Raw genomic sequence first — 14390 nt, 5'->3', positions numbered from 1 at the left:
TATTCCATATCCTTTATGCTAATATCTGCAACAACAAAAAAATAACCTCGTAATATCGATTTGTTCATTTTGGATGTCAGAACCAGATTATGGGGAAAGGCTTGGTTTCCGTTGTTTTGTTTCATTTTGGAATTACGGAGTATCCATATAACACAAACGGTATAACGAGCCATTTAGCCTACTCGTTTGTTTGATCGGCCGTATTGTGCATACTGGCACAAGTGAAAAACAGAGGGAGAGATGCTAAACGATTGGGAGTGTTATTACTTCCGAACACCAGAGGGCAGCAACGACCTGTGATCTGTAGGCCTACACTCTTGACGACATAGCAGCAGGTTCTTTAGTAGAAGACCCACACCAAACTGGAAGCACATGTTGACCGAGTTTGCTACTTGCTACTTAGTTAATAAATCTTTGATGATCCCAAGTTTCTTTAATATATATTAGAAACATTACAAGACGGGGCTCCAGTGTGTGTTCAAACAAGGCCAAAAGGGCCCGATGGTATCAGTTGAAAAAGACAATCACACCTGTGCAAGAAACCCTCCCCAATCATCCCTCCCCCCACCTAAATTACCTTTCAGCTCTGTTGTACGTTTTAATGAAGTGCATTGAGGCAATCAGTGAGGAAATCTTCCCTTTTTATTAATAAAAAACATAATATTTTCCATCAATGTACAACACTACACTTGTTTAGCCAACATCAATGCATTCACGCTGTTACACAACATTTTAAAATGTCCTGAGAAAGGAAATTACTGTTCTGCTTGTGACGATTCGTATTGTAGCCTATACTTCTGTGCTTAAAGTTAGTATACTAGCTTGAGACCACCGTAGCCACAGGAATGAGAATGAATGCAATTAGAGGGGCGGCTGTGTCTACATACAATTTTTCTTGTTGTTTGTTCGTAATTTAAATATTAAGTTAGTTCCAACCAAGTAGGCCTACTTTAATTGTACAGGAGGCATTCCATGAGTGCTGATATTTGACAGCCTCAGACAGCATGTCTGCCACTGGGCCTTATGAAAAGGCTCTTGTCTTGATTTGCAATGTAGCTAGGTGAGGTTCTAGACCATGAGGGGGGGGGGGCAGTTACATTGGGGCCAGTGGTGCTGTTAGAAGGGCCAGTTACATTAAACATTATTGTTGTCATATCTTTTTCTTCATTGCAGTGCAAGCATAAACAGGCAAAAGCAGTGGCACCCCCAGAAATGTTTTATAGGAGTGGCCAGATGGGGCCACTGAAATCTTGGGGTGGCACTCCAAAATCAAAAGCCATATCTGAATTTCAGGGATTGTATTATGCTGTTGTAGTATATAAGTTAGTTGAAAACAGCAGTGGGCTGGGAAAGGGTGATGGGATCTCAGTGTGGAGAGATATATGGATTGATATGCCGGATTGTTTTGATATACAGTACACAGTCATCTTTTATGCAGGATACAGAGAGAATGGAGTATAGAGACTTAAACAATTGGAAAGCGTGAGAAGGTAAAGTGAGTGGAGAAAAAGAGAAGCAGAAAAGTGCAACACCCTCCCATTACCATTATCTCTAATTCACTCTCATCTGTGTTGTATGTCTGCAACCTGCTATAGCATGGGCCTACACACACGTTATTAAAGTCATTGGACTTGTGTGGGGAGGATTTGACAAGTGTGATGACTGTATTCCTCCACAGATACCATGGGCTTGGATATGGAGTTGGACCAGTTACTATTCACTTTGACTTGATGCCTGTGACCTGTGAAGAATGAATGGCACCATTCAATGGTGAAGGGCTATAACCCAGGGTTGATTGCAACTGGTGTTGGAAAACACATGTAGTAGGGCATAATAGAGGAACTGGTTTGGTCCCTGGTTAGTCCCCAAAAATGTCGCAGAAACAGCTGAAAATATGACATAGCATTGCATCAAGGCCCAATTGGAGCAGAATTCATAGGTTATTTACAATTGTAGTAGGCCAAAAGATTTGTTTTAAAAGTTCAGGGGTGTAATTTGTTGGATATAAAAGGTGTAGCACAGACAAATGAAATCTGATTTTCCTGGGAACCCTCTCGTTGCTGCTCCGTGTTGTTTATGGACTTTGAAGAAGTTGAATTTGGACATTGAATATGATCAGAACTTTGAAAACAGTATCCACAACAGTGCCTCTGTCAGTTGTGTGTCTATGTAAAATGCAAAGGTAGCCCTCATGACCTCAACTTGCTCACTATGATTGCGTGGAGTGTTTCTTGCAAGGGTATGATTATCTTTTTCAACCGATGCCGTCTGACACTTTTGGCCTTGTTTGAACACACACTGAAGCCCCGTCTTGTAATGTTTCTAATATATTTTAAAGAAACTTGGGTTCTTCAAAGATTTATTAATTAAGTAGCAACTAGAAAACTCGGTCAACATGTGCCTCCAGTTTGGTGTGTGTCTTTTACTAAAGAACCTGCTGGTAATTCTTCAAGATTGTAAGCCTACAGATCACAGGACATTTTTTTCTTTTTTTAGCTAGTCGTTGCTGCCCTCTGGTGTTCGATAGTAATAACACCCCCAATCATTATACGTCTCTCCCCCTCTCTCTCTCTTTCACTTGTGCCAGTGTGCATAATACGGCCGGTCAAACAAATGAGTAAATGGCTCGTTGTACCGTTTGTGTTATATGGATATTCCGTAATTCCAAAATGAAACAAAACAACGGAAACCAAGCCTTTACCCATAATCTGGTTCTGACATCCAAAATGGACAAAACGATATTACGAGGCTATTATTCATTTGTTGCAGATATTAGCATAAAGGATATGGAATAATCAAAACAACGATTAATGGCTCGTTATACCATTTGTGTTATATTGTTATTTCATTATTCCCAAAAAAACAAAACAACCAAAAACATGCCGTAATACTTAAATGTGTGTTTGAGTTACTAAAATGACAAAACGATATTACGGCCCTATTTTGCGTTTGTCAACACGGGTTGGAAAATAGAATAACCAATGGCCACAAGGTACACGGACCCTGGTCCTAGGAAATACCTGGACATGTCTCTCCTGTGTTGGTCTCTCCTGTGTTGGTCTCTCTGTGTTGGTGTCTCCTGTGTTGGTCTCTCCTGTGTTGGTCTCTCCTGTGTTGGTCTCTCCTGTCAGTTTGTGACTGCCAAAAAAACATTGGGGAAACACTGACTGCAGATTAAGAAACACTGCTGCAGATTAAATAGCCTGAAATTAACATTTCAGGCTATTTAGCTGGAAACGAGTCAGGCATGAAAGACTTTAATTGGATGAGAGTTTGTTGGCAAAGTATATATCCAGGCATAGGCGATTTGACCGCGGGTCCTACTGTTGGGATTAAAACATTTACATTTTCAAATTAATATAAAAAAAACGATTGAATGATTTTAGAAAATGTTTAAGTGATGTCAGCCTTGTATGTTCTATCATAGTTTGTTGTACTCTAATGATTAATACAAATAAATTGATCTACTATGAATTTTGAGCATGTTTTTTGTTAGCAAAAAACCCCTACCTTTTGTACTCCCAGTTTTAAAACCTAGAATCGCCTATGTGTCCCCAAGTCTGATGGAGTGCATGAACCTTGTCCACTATGACATCACTGTTAGACACCTGACTTAAACGCAACTCCCAGGGCTGGCCTAAGCCTTGGTGGGGCCTTAAGCAGAATTGATTTGGCATATAATATATATATTTAATTAAACTGTAATTTCATGTGCTTTTGAGGGCCCTCTGGTGGCCACGGGGCCCTAAACAGCCGTTTAGTTATCTTGAGCTTTGGGCCGGCTCTGCTCCTAAGAGACTGGTTGTGCGATGTTCAGGCCTTTAGCTTATCAATGACCACATCTTGAACTACTGCCTTACCTCATGTCACACCTGACTCTGAGCTCTCATCTGCAAATGTTCTCTTTTCCTGAATATGGTGCTGATGTGTAACTGGGAAACACCTGTTAAGGCTGCCCAAAATCTCAAACTGGTCTCGTCCCTCCACAACATCCCTCAATGACGACAAAAGCTCTGCTGCTACAGACATGTCAGAGTTGAACCTTCAACACGGTCCTTTCTGATCACGTCAGTAAGACACAGCACTGCTGACCACATGAGCACAAGAACCCCGACATTTGCATGATGTGACGCTTCATACAACACCACTATCTTTCTGGATGAGCCTCAAAGGATTGATACCACCCCTGGGGCCTGTACTACGAATCAAGATCAACATGCTCTGGATTGCTTTCAGTTACCCGGCTACGCGAAGCCTAACAATCCCAATCACGATAAGCAGTACTACAACGGCGGTTATCAACTCTAAGTCAACCCAGATCTTTCCAATCTAGAGACGTGCACGTTCACATAAAGGGGCGGTGTTTGCACCGTATGTCCAATTGCAAACATGGACGAAACAAGAGCCGCATATTTCACGTAGGAGGAGCAGACAATAATCCACAGGACATCATTCCTGCCGAGGAGCTGGCCCTTTCCAGCTATTAGGGTCACCCCATGATGGAAGGAGTGGATGGGGGCCTTTCTTTAGACCCTAGTGGCAGCAGGTTGGAAGCCCAGACATATGTATGTTTCAAGTAATCTATGTGACCATGTTCATTCAGCAATTATTTATGAATATTGTAGGAGTGAAATGTATTACTGTTCTCTGCAGTGACAGGAAATACAGTGGTGTTGCTGCCACCATCCACTGTTGTCCCACTGTGCCATACAGAGGTAACAGTGAAACTAATAGTCATACGCCAGTATTTATGGCATATGTGGTTGCAGAAAATTGATCAAATATACCATTTACTTTCTCAAGTGGAGGTCGTAGATGATCAGGAAACTGTGTCTCGCTGCTCATTTTGGGGGTACACTTTTGAGTTTTATTTACCACTTGCAACACAGATGGTGAGAGTGTGTGAACATGTGGCTGTGATTGAAGTGTTTGTAATGACTTACTAATGGTGGTGGTCTCAACATAAGACACAAGTCCTTAAAGTGCTCATTTCAAATATGACTCAATTGATTAAATTACTATGGTGTTAAACTCAGCAGGAAGAGGAACTTCTTCCTCCCCATGAGCCGCGGGCCTCCACTTCAAGGCCAAGACAAAGACACAAGGTATAAGCAATGAACCTTGAAACACAGTAGTCAAATGGACACCAACTTTCTCCAAATGTGCCTTGCAAAGGGACAATGTTCTTTATTTGTTTCAGGTTGGAGCAGACAATGTAAGGGCCCTGTATAAAAGAACGCTGGAGCTCGATTATAAGAGGCTTTTAATTTAAAAAACAAGGCTAGATAGAATAACTTGAATATGAGAAGAGATAGTACATGACTGAATGAATGGCACTAAACTTAGTTGCACTGACATAATTTTTCTGTGTTCCTAGGGAAGGGAGAACACAATGAGGATGTATTTTTTTAACTTTTTTCTATGTGTTGGACTTTTTATACCTTTTTCTGGCTTTTTTGTTGTGCCTTTTGAGTCTTTTGGGGGGGGGGTTCACCACTTCTCTCTTTCAATGTCCTATTTATTATGTTTGAAAAAAATTGTATAAAAGTGAATGAAACATCAAAATTCAATGAGTGGTAGTGAAATTATTGTTTATTTAACTTGTGAAGAGCATTGTACAGATACACGTTGTTCTTTTTGGTTTGAAATGTTTTAATTGAAAGATTCCATTCATTTCCATTCCAATTTCTGGAATGGAAATGATTAGAAAATGGGTCAAAGAAACCCAAGGACAAAAGGGTTAAGGGGAGACACCCCAGTGAATAGGGACAACAAATCAACATGAAACCCCCCCATGTGATAACTAACAGTAGGTCAAATATTGTTTTCATTACTAGTTTCCTGTAAATGTATGTTTAAATGAGCAAATGATGCATTAAGTTGTAAAATATGATATCATTTTGCATACATTTCCAGAACGGAAATCAGAATATTGAGTGAAAATCTTTGTTTAATTTTGTCAACATATTGGAGTCCAAAGTTTTTACAAAGGGCACTTAGGATATCTCTTTTTCATCACTCCATTAATCAGAATATGGTGGCAACAGACATTAAAGAAAATCCGTAGTAAACTGCGCGGCAGACCGTGTTCTTGCTCAAGTTCTCTGCATCACCCACACTATAAAAGTACCAATGGCGAAATAACGAAACGCTATGCATACAGTCTGTGGGACTGTGAGTGCACAGCTTCAATGTGTCGCATTGGCAACATACAGCTCAAGAAGCTGGCAATTTACGTAATTCCCTCTGCTAAGACTCTATGTCTTTCATAAAGATAGGCCTACTCATGAGGGAATGCGAAAGGGTTTGGTCGGTGTCTAAATGTTCTGGCTCTTCTGAGCGCACCTCACACGATCCGTGCATCAAGCTCCACAGGATCTTGAACGGTGACGACATTATCGTCAAGAATGGGCAGGGTTTTTATACCGGTTGATCTCTGATCTCCAACTTAACCTGCTCCCAACCAGGTTAGCCGTTCAGCATGTGTTACCATGGCGATCTACCCCGGTAACGAGTGATCCACCGTCGTAATACAGAAAACCCTGGGTTGAACCTGAAGTTACCTCGCTAACGCCAAATCTTGATTCGTAGTACAGGCCCCTGGTATCTCCTTCTCCCCATGGGAGGGAGAAGGGACAGCCAAGTGGCCCACCTTCCTCAGCCTCTCCTTACTCCAGAGAGACACTGGATCAAATAAAGGATTGATCCAAAACAGACATTTAATGGATTCACAAACATCTCTCAAAGACTACACTGCTTGTGGACACTAGAAGGATCAAGGGTGTAGGATTATATAGGGACGGTAGGGTCCCGACCCTACCAAAATCCAGCCTCTACTGTGTAGTCCCTACCAATAATACACCCGCTGTCCGTATTGTTTAGGCAATAATTATAGTACTCAAAGGGTTAAAAATCAGTCTCTGCTAGAAGTCCCGCCTCTAAACAACTATCGCGCTTTGATTGGCTGTAGTGGTTTCCTGCAAACCTATATTCAACCTGATTGGCCGTCCCCTCTGTCACTCCATCTGCTTGTGAAAAAAAAAGAAAAAAAAAGCTACCGGCAATTTGCTAGTCCCAGACAGGAGGAGCAACAGGACACCTCAGTGCATGGCTAATATCTGCACCTGCGAGTGTAAATTCTGTCACGTCAGCGAGACGGATTTTAATATCAGTGATGTCATTTGCAGTAACACTTATATTTGTGTGTTTTATGCTTGTGCGTGCGCGCGCTCTGTGCGTGTGTGTGTGTGTGTGTGTGTGTGTGTGTAGGATGTCGAAGAAACGAAAACTGGACATAAGAGACTTCTTTAGAAGTCAACGTGTAAGTTAATTAAAAGGTTATATATTTTAGAGCCATAACAATACTGATATTGATTATTAGTCAGCATAGGCTATAATGCCAAAGAGATCCGCATTTTAAGGTATAGGCCTACCATTATTTTCATGTTTTATTTGTGTGGAAAGGGAGCAATGGTTTAAAAAAATGTTTTGGGATAAATAAACATAAATTAAATTTATTAACCTTTATTTTCCTTCAAGGTTTCCCTCTCATTTACAGTAACAACAAGCACATTGCAGATGCTCATGTGATTTTATAGGCCTACATATATATTTTGGGGGAATAAAACAGAATAATTGTGTGAACATTTTGTCTACCCATGTATGTACCCTAATATATCTGTTCATATGTCATGCATCAACATACTTCTGTCAGGTGACAGACAGTGGAGAGACTGGAGGAGATAGAGGAGGAGAGACTGGAGGAGATAGAGGAGGAGAGACTGGAGGAAATAGAGGAGGAGAGACTGGAGGAGATAGAGGAGGAGAGACTGGAGGAGAGGATAAAGAAGGAGAGACTGGAGGAGAGGATAGAGAAGGAGACAGAGGAGGAGATGCTGTAGAAGATGAAGGAGAGGCTAGAGAAGGAGAGGCTGGAGGAGATGGAAGAGAGGCTGGAAATTCACAGGTGAGGTTCAATAATGATTAATATGTTAGCCATGAGATTCAGCATGAAGAATGCACTTGCCAGTTTTCAGCGGCATCAAAATACCAAATCCCACCATCATGCCATGACAGTTAGTGCTCAAGAGGGAAGCCCAATAGATTCGCATCTCTCAAGTGCATGGGCACAGCAACAAGAGGATGCTATACTGCCTACAAAATATTGTAGGATCAATACAGTACCTTGCCAGGCAGGGCATAGCACTGCGAGGCCATGAGACAAAAGATGGCAATCTATTTCAACTTCTGAAATTTAAAGCCAGGGATGATGTACGTCTCAGTACTTGGTTAGCTCTCTGTTATGACTATATCTCTCCTCAAGTGCAAAACAAGGTTTTGCAGATGCTAGGAAACTGTATTGTCAGGAGTATTGCACAATCCATCCAGATGCTACCAGTTTTGCAGTATTCACTTATCATTGATGGCACACAAGATGTCACAGGAACAGAACAAGAGGCTATTTGTTTTAGATACAGTGCCCTCCAAAAGTATTGGAACAGTGAGGCCAATTCCTTTATTTTTGCTGTAGACTGAAAACATTTGGGCTTGACATCAAACGATGAATGTGAAACCAGAGATCAACGTTTCAGCTTTTATTTCCAGGTATTTACATCAGGATCTGATGCACAAATTAGAAAATATCACCTTTTTGTTCGAACCCACCCATTTGTCACGTGAGCAAAAGTATTGGAACATATGACTGACAGGTGTGTTTTGTTGCCCAGGTGTGTCCTATTACATACATTATTCAATCAATAAATACCACTGAATGTCTACACTCAGGTTCAGATTGGGTAAGATAGGTTTTGTCTATGCAGACTGTATTCAGAGGTGAAAACAACATGAAAACCGGAGCGCTGTCTTTGGGTGAAAAACAAGCAATTGTGAGTCTTAGAGAAGATGGAAAATCAATCAGAGCCATTGCAGAAACATTGGCCATAGCCAGTACAACCATTTGGAATGTCCTGAAGAAGAAGAAAACTACTGGTGTACTAAGTAACAGACGTCGAACAGGTAGACCAAGGAAAACATCAGCAGTTGATGACAGAAACATTGTGAGAGCTGTAAAGAAAGACCCTAAAACAACTGTTAGTGAGATCAGCAACAACCTCCAGATGGCAGGAGTGAAGGTATCACTATCTACTGTTCGCAGAAGACTTCATGAACAAAAGTACAAGGGCTACACCAGAAGATGCAAACCACTCATTAGCAAGAAGAATAGGAAGGCCAGGCTGGAATTTGCCAAAAAGTACAGAGATGAACCTCAAAAATTCTGGGACAAAGTTTTATGGACTGATGAGACAAAGATTAACTTTTACCAAAGTGATGGAAAGGCTAAAGTTTGGAGAAAGAAAGGAACTGCTCATGATCCCAAACACACAAGCTCATCTGTGAAACACGGTGGAGGTAATGTCATGGCTTGGGCTTGCATGGCTTCTTCTAGGACGGGCTCATTAATCTTCATTGAGGATGTAACACATGATGGCAGCAGCAAAATGAACTCGGAAGTCTACAGAAACATTTTGTCTGCCAATTTAAGGAAAGATGCAACCAAACTGATTGGCAGAGCCTTCATCATGCAGCAAGATAACGACCCAAAACACACTGCCAAAACAACAAAGGAGTTCATCAGGGGCAAGAAATGGAAGGTATTAGACTGGCCAAGTCAATCTCCAGACTTAAACCCTATAGAGCATGCATTTTACCTGCTTAAGAGGAGACTGAAGGGAGGAACCCCACAAAACAAACAACAACTGAAAGAGGCTGCAGTGAAAGCCTGGGAAAGCATCAAAAAGGAAGAATGCAAAAGTTTGGTGACGTCAATGGGTCACAGACTTGCTGCAGTTATTGAAAGCAAAGGATTTGCAACTAAATATTAAGTCTTATTCACTTAAATATGTTTTAAGTATATCTGTTCCAATACTTTTGCTCACATGACAAATGGGTGGATTCAAACAAAATGTGATATTTTCTTAGTTGTGCATCAGATCCTGATGTAAATACCTGGAAATAAAAGCTGAAACGTTGATCTCTGGTCTCACGTTCATTATTTGATGTCAAGCCCAAATGTTTTCAGTCTACAGCAAAAATAAAGGAATTCGCCTCACTGTTCCAATACTTTTGGAGGGCACTGTATGTGGACCATGACCTGGTACCACGGGAGGTTTTCATTGGCTTGTATGAGGTCCCTGGTACTACTGGAGTGGAGATTGCAAGATTGGCTGAGGATGTCCTCTTGAGGCTCAATATTCCCATTTCTGGGTTAAGAGGCCAGACATATGATGGTGCTGCTAATATGTCAGGCAAATATTCTGGAGCTCAAGCAGAACTGAAGAGACAGCAACCGTTAGCGTTGTATGTGCATTGTGGGGCACACTGTCTTAACCTGATTACGCAGTCTGCATGCAGAGCCAGTCCCTTGATCAATGATTCCTTACAGTGGGTGCATGAGCTTGGCACATTAAACAAGCAATCAGGAAAATTCAGGAACATATTTTCCAAAGCCATAAGTTCAGAGGTACCATTAAAATCACTCAGACCACTTTGTCCAACCAGGTGGACAGTGCGGGGCAAAGCTATCAGAGCGGTGCTGTCTCAGTATGAACGTGTTTTGTCTAGCTTGGAGGAGATGGCATCAAGTGGGTCAAACACAGGCATGAGAGCAAATGGTCTGCGTGAGAGGTTTGAGAAAGGGAAAACGGTACTTGGTCTTTGTCTGGCATTAGAAGTGATAGAGGAGCTGGAGTGTCTGAACACATCCCTTCAAAAAAGGACTGAAACTGTTGCAGGTATGAGAAGTGCCATACAGTGTGTGAAATCTACTGTACATGCCAAAAGAAATGAGAAGAGCTTTCATGAGGTTTTTGAGAAAGCAGTGGCTATGGTTGACTCCCTTGGCATTGAGCCCATTCAGATTCCTCATCAAAGAAAGCCACCAAAACGATTCACGAGTGAAGCAAGCCAGCACATCCCCAAGTCAGCAGAGGAGCATTATAGAACAGAGTTCTATAAAATGCTTGATAGTGTGCACATTCAGTTTGAGGAGAGGTTCAACCAACCAGATCTAAATGTCTTGCAAAAGCTGGAGGAAACTCTTCTGACTGGAGAAGTGAATGACATTGTAGATCAGTACCCAGAGCTGAACAGGGACATACTAAAGGTCCAACTAGCCATGTTTAGGTCCAAATACACTGTCAAATCTAGTGTTGAAGTGGCAGAAATAATGAGAGGATTGACAGTTGAAGTGAGAGGTCTGTTTGATCAGGTTGAGTCCCTTATCAGGCTGCTTTTAGTCATACCAGTTGCATCAGCTGAGGCTGAAAGAAGTTTCAGTGCTCTCAGGAGGCTTAAAACATGGCTGAGAACCACCATGACTCAAGTCAGATTGAACAATCTTGCAGTGTGCCATGTCCATCAGGAGACACTGGACAACATTGACCTTAAAGAAATCTATCAGCAGTTCATTTCTGTTACAGAAAGACGTAGGCATGTGTTTAGTTCTTTCAAATAGGAAGAGCACAATGGACACTAATCTGTGTATATGTTAGTATTAGTGATTCATGGCTGATGACCCTGCAGCTGGCTCATGGGCACTGGAGGAATAAATGCCCAGCTGGAAATTATACTGACCTGTACATTTAGTGATACACCTGTTGTTGTATTATTTCAAAAATATTTATTTACAATGTTGTTGATGTTGTTTACAGTTGCACCAGAGTAAAGTTGAAAACTCTTCTAAGTTGACACATTTTCTTTTATTAGTTGCTTTAACCTATAACATTACAGAATGCATATTCTCTTTTGATATTCAGATATGCATTATAAACATGTTAATTAAGCCGATTTATTGATTTATTTTCAATTATCATTGCGAATACAAAAAAAAACTATCAACTTTAGGAAGCACTTTCATATCCCACGGACCCCACCAATGTCCAAATCAAACCTACTCCCTTGAGAAGGATTATTGGATATGTGACAATTTATGCTTCTTTCTTTTCTGTGTTGATTTAATTTGATGTTTTAATGTAACTTCCTGTCATGTTATAAGTCAGTCGACCTTGGTATCAGATTTATTGTAATCTTCAAACCAAACCGTTTATAAATGTTATGTAGATATATATGAACATTTTAAGGACACAATCCAAAAGTTACATCCCCTTCACACCTATCTGTAACCAGTTTGAACAACACCCAGGCCAAGGACCTGACCAATGAACTGTTTACCTGCCTCAAGACCTCTTTAGTCTGATTATAAATACCAACAACAAACACCCCCCCCCCCGGGAGCGCAAATCGTAGTCACCCCCCCCCCCCCCCCCCCCGGGCTGTCCCCCCAAACGCAACACGGAGATATGAACTGGCATGTGCACTTGGGAAAATGCCCCCCCCTCTTCATGCCGCCTTAGGTGGGACCGGCCCTGCGCCAAGCCCCTGAGATTCAACATTAAAGAGCGATTCTGGACAATTTTGCAGAATTAACCAAACGCTATTCTAATTGCGACACTGAGATAACCAAACTCAGTCTCACCGTGGATTAAAAGGAATACTTTCACAAAATAACCTTTTGCGACAATTCCCGTTGTTAGACAAAGGCCTTGATTTTTTCTCATCTGCCCTTCCTGCTCTTTCCATCTGACCGATTGTATGTTTTCTTTGATGTGTTAGCCCATCAAATTCTTACTGTAGCCAATAAGATATCTCTATTACTGTTCGTTATATTTCCATTTATTTCAATAAATCATTGTGTATAATTTTAACTTGCGTATTTTGATCCCTCATGTTATTTGATCCGCTCTACACTTTAAACACATTAATTCCTTAAGATACTGATTATTTGTCATGCCCACCACCGTGCCCCAGCCTTAGTTTGTCTGCCCAAGTGTTTCCCTGTGTTCTGTGTTTGTTAGTTCCACCTGTGTCTTGTTTGTCCTTCAGTGGTGTCGTTAGTGTTGTTGAGTTCACCTGTGTCTTGTTTGGATTGGTGTATTTTGTTCCTGTCATTTGTTCAGTCTTGGTCAGTCATTGTTTCATGTAGCATGTTTCCTGTTGTTTGGTTTCCATGTCTCCCCGTCCCTGTGAGATTCCCTGCTGTCTTCACGGTTACCAGTAAAGCCTTTGATTCCGGACCCCTGTTTTGACCATCTCTCTGCACCTGGGACCTAGGTTTCACCCCTCCTTGAGTCACCACCTTACTGCGGTGGAGGGGTTTGTGTGTCCTAGTGATCCTGGAAGCTATGTTGCTGGGGGCTTTATGCCCCTGGTAGGGTCACCCAAGGCAAACAGGTTCCAGGTGAAAGACCAGACAAAGTGTGGCTCAAAAACCTACCATGAAGAAAAACAACAATGGTTCTCAGTTGCCCCTGCCCGGAAGTGGGTCACCGGGGCCCCCCCCCTGGAGCCAGGCCCCGGGGGTGGGGCTCAATGGCGAGCGCCTGGTGGCCGGGCCTTTTCCCATGGGGGCCGGTCGGGCACAGCCCGAAGAGACAACGTGGGACCCTCTTCCAGTGGGCTCACCATCCGCAGGAGGGGTCATGGGGGTCGGGTGCAGTGTGAGACGGGCGGCGGCCGAAGGCGGGGGGCTTGGCGGTCCGATCCTCGGCTGCAGAAGCTAGCTTTAGGGACGTGGAATGTCACCTCGCTGGCGGGAAAGGAGCCTGAGCTGTTGCGCGAGGTAGAGAGTTTCCGGCTAGATATAGCCGGCCTCGCCTCGACGCACAGCATAGGCTCCGGAACCAGTCTCCTTGAGAGGGGCTGGACTCTCTTCCACTCTGGAGTTGCCCTTGGTGAGAGGCGGCGAGCTGGGGTGGGAATACTTGTTTCCCCTCGGTTCGGCGACTGTACATTGGGGTTCACCCCGGTGGACGAGAGGGTAGCCTCCCTCTACCTTCGGGTGGGGGGACGGGTCCTCACTGTTGTTTGTGGTTATGCACCAAACGGCAGCTCAGAATACCCACCCTTTTTGGAGTCTCTGGGGGGAGTGCTGGAAAGCGCTCCTCCTGGGGATTCCCTCGTCCTCCTGGGGGACTTCAATGCTCATGTGGGCAATGACAGTGAGACCTGGAGGGGCGTGATTGGGAGGAACGGCCCCCCCGATCTGAACCCGAGTGGTGTTTTGTTGTTGGACTTCTGTGCTAGACACGGCTTGTCCATAACGAACACCATGTTCAAGCATAAGGGTGTCCATATGTGCACCTGGCACCAGGACACCCGAGGTCTCAGTTCGATGATCGACTTTATAGTCGTGTCGTCGGACTTGGGGCCGCATGTCTTGGACACTCGGGTGAGGAGAGGGGCGGAGCTGTCAACTGATCACCACCTGGTGGTGAGTTGGGTTCGATGGTGGGGGAAGACGCCGGTCAGGCCTGGCAGGCCCAAACGTAATGTGA

Source organism: Hypomesus transpacificus, chromosome 9, assembly GCF_021917145.1.
Source record: "Hypomesus transpacificus isolate Combined female chromosome 9, fHypTra1, whole genome shotgun sequence".
Lineage (NCBI taxonomy): Eukaryota > Metazoa > Chordata > Actinopteri > Osmeriformes > Osmeridae > Hypomesus > Hypomesus transpacificus.
Note: the sequence above shows the minus strand (reverse complement) of the source record.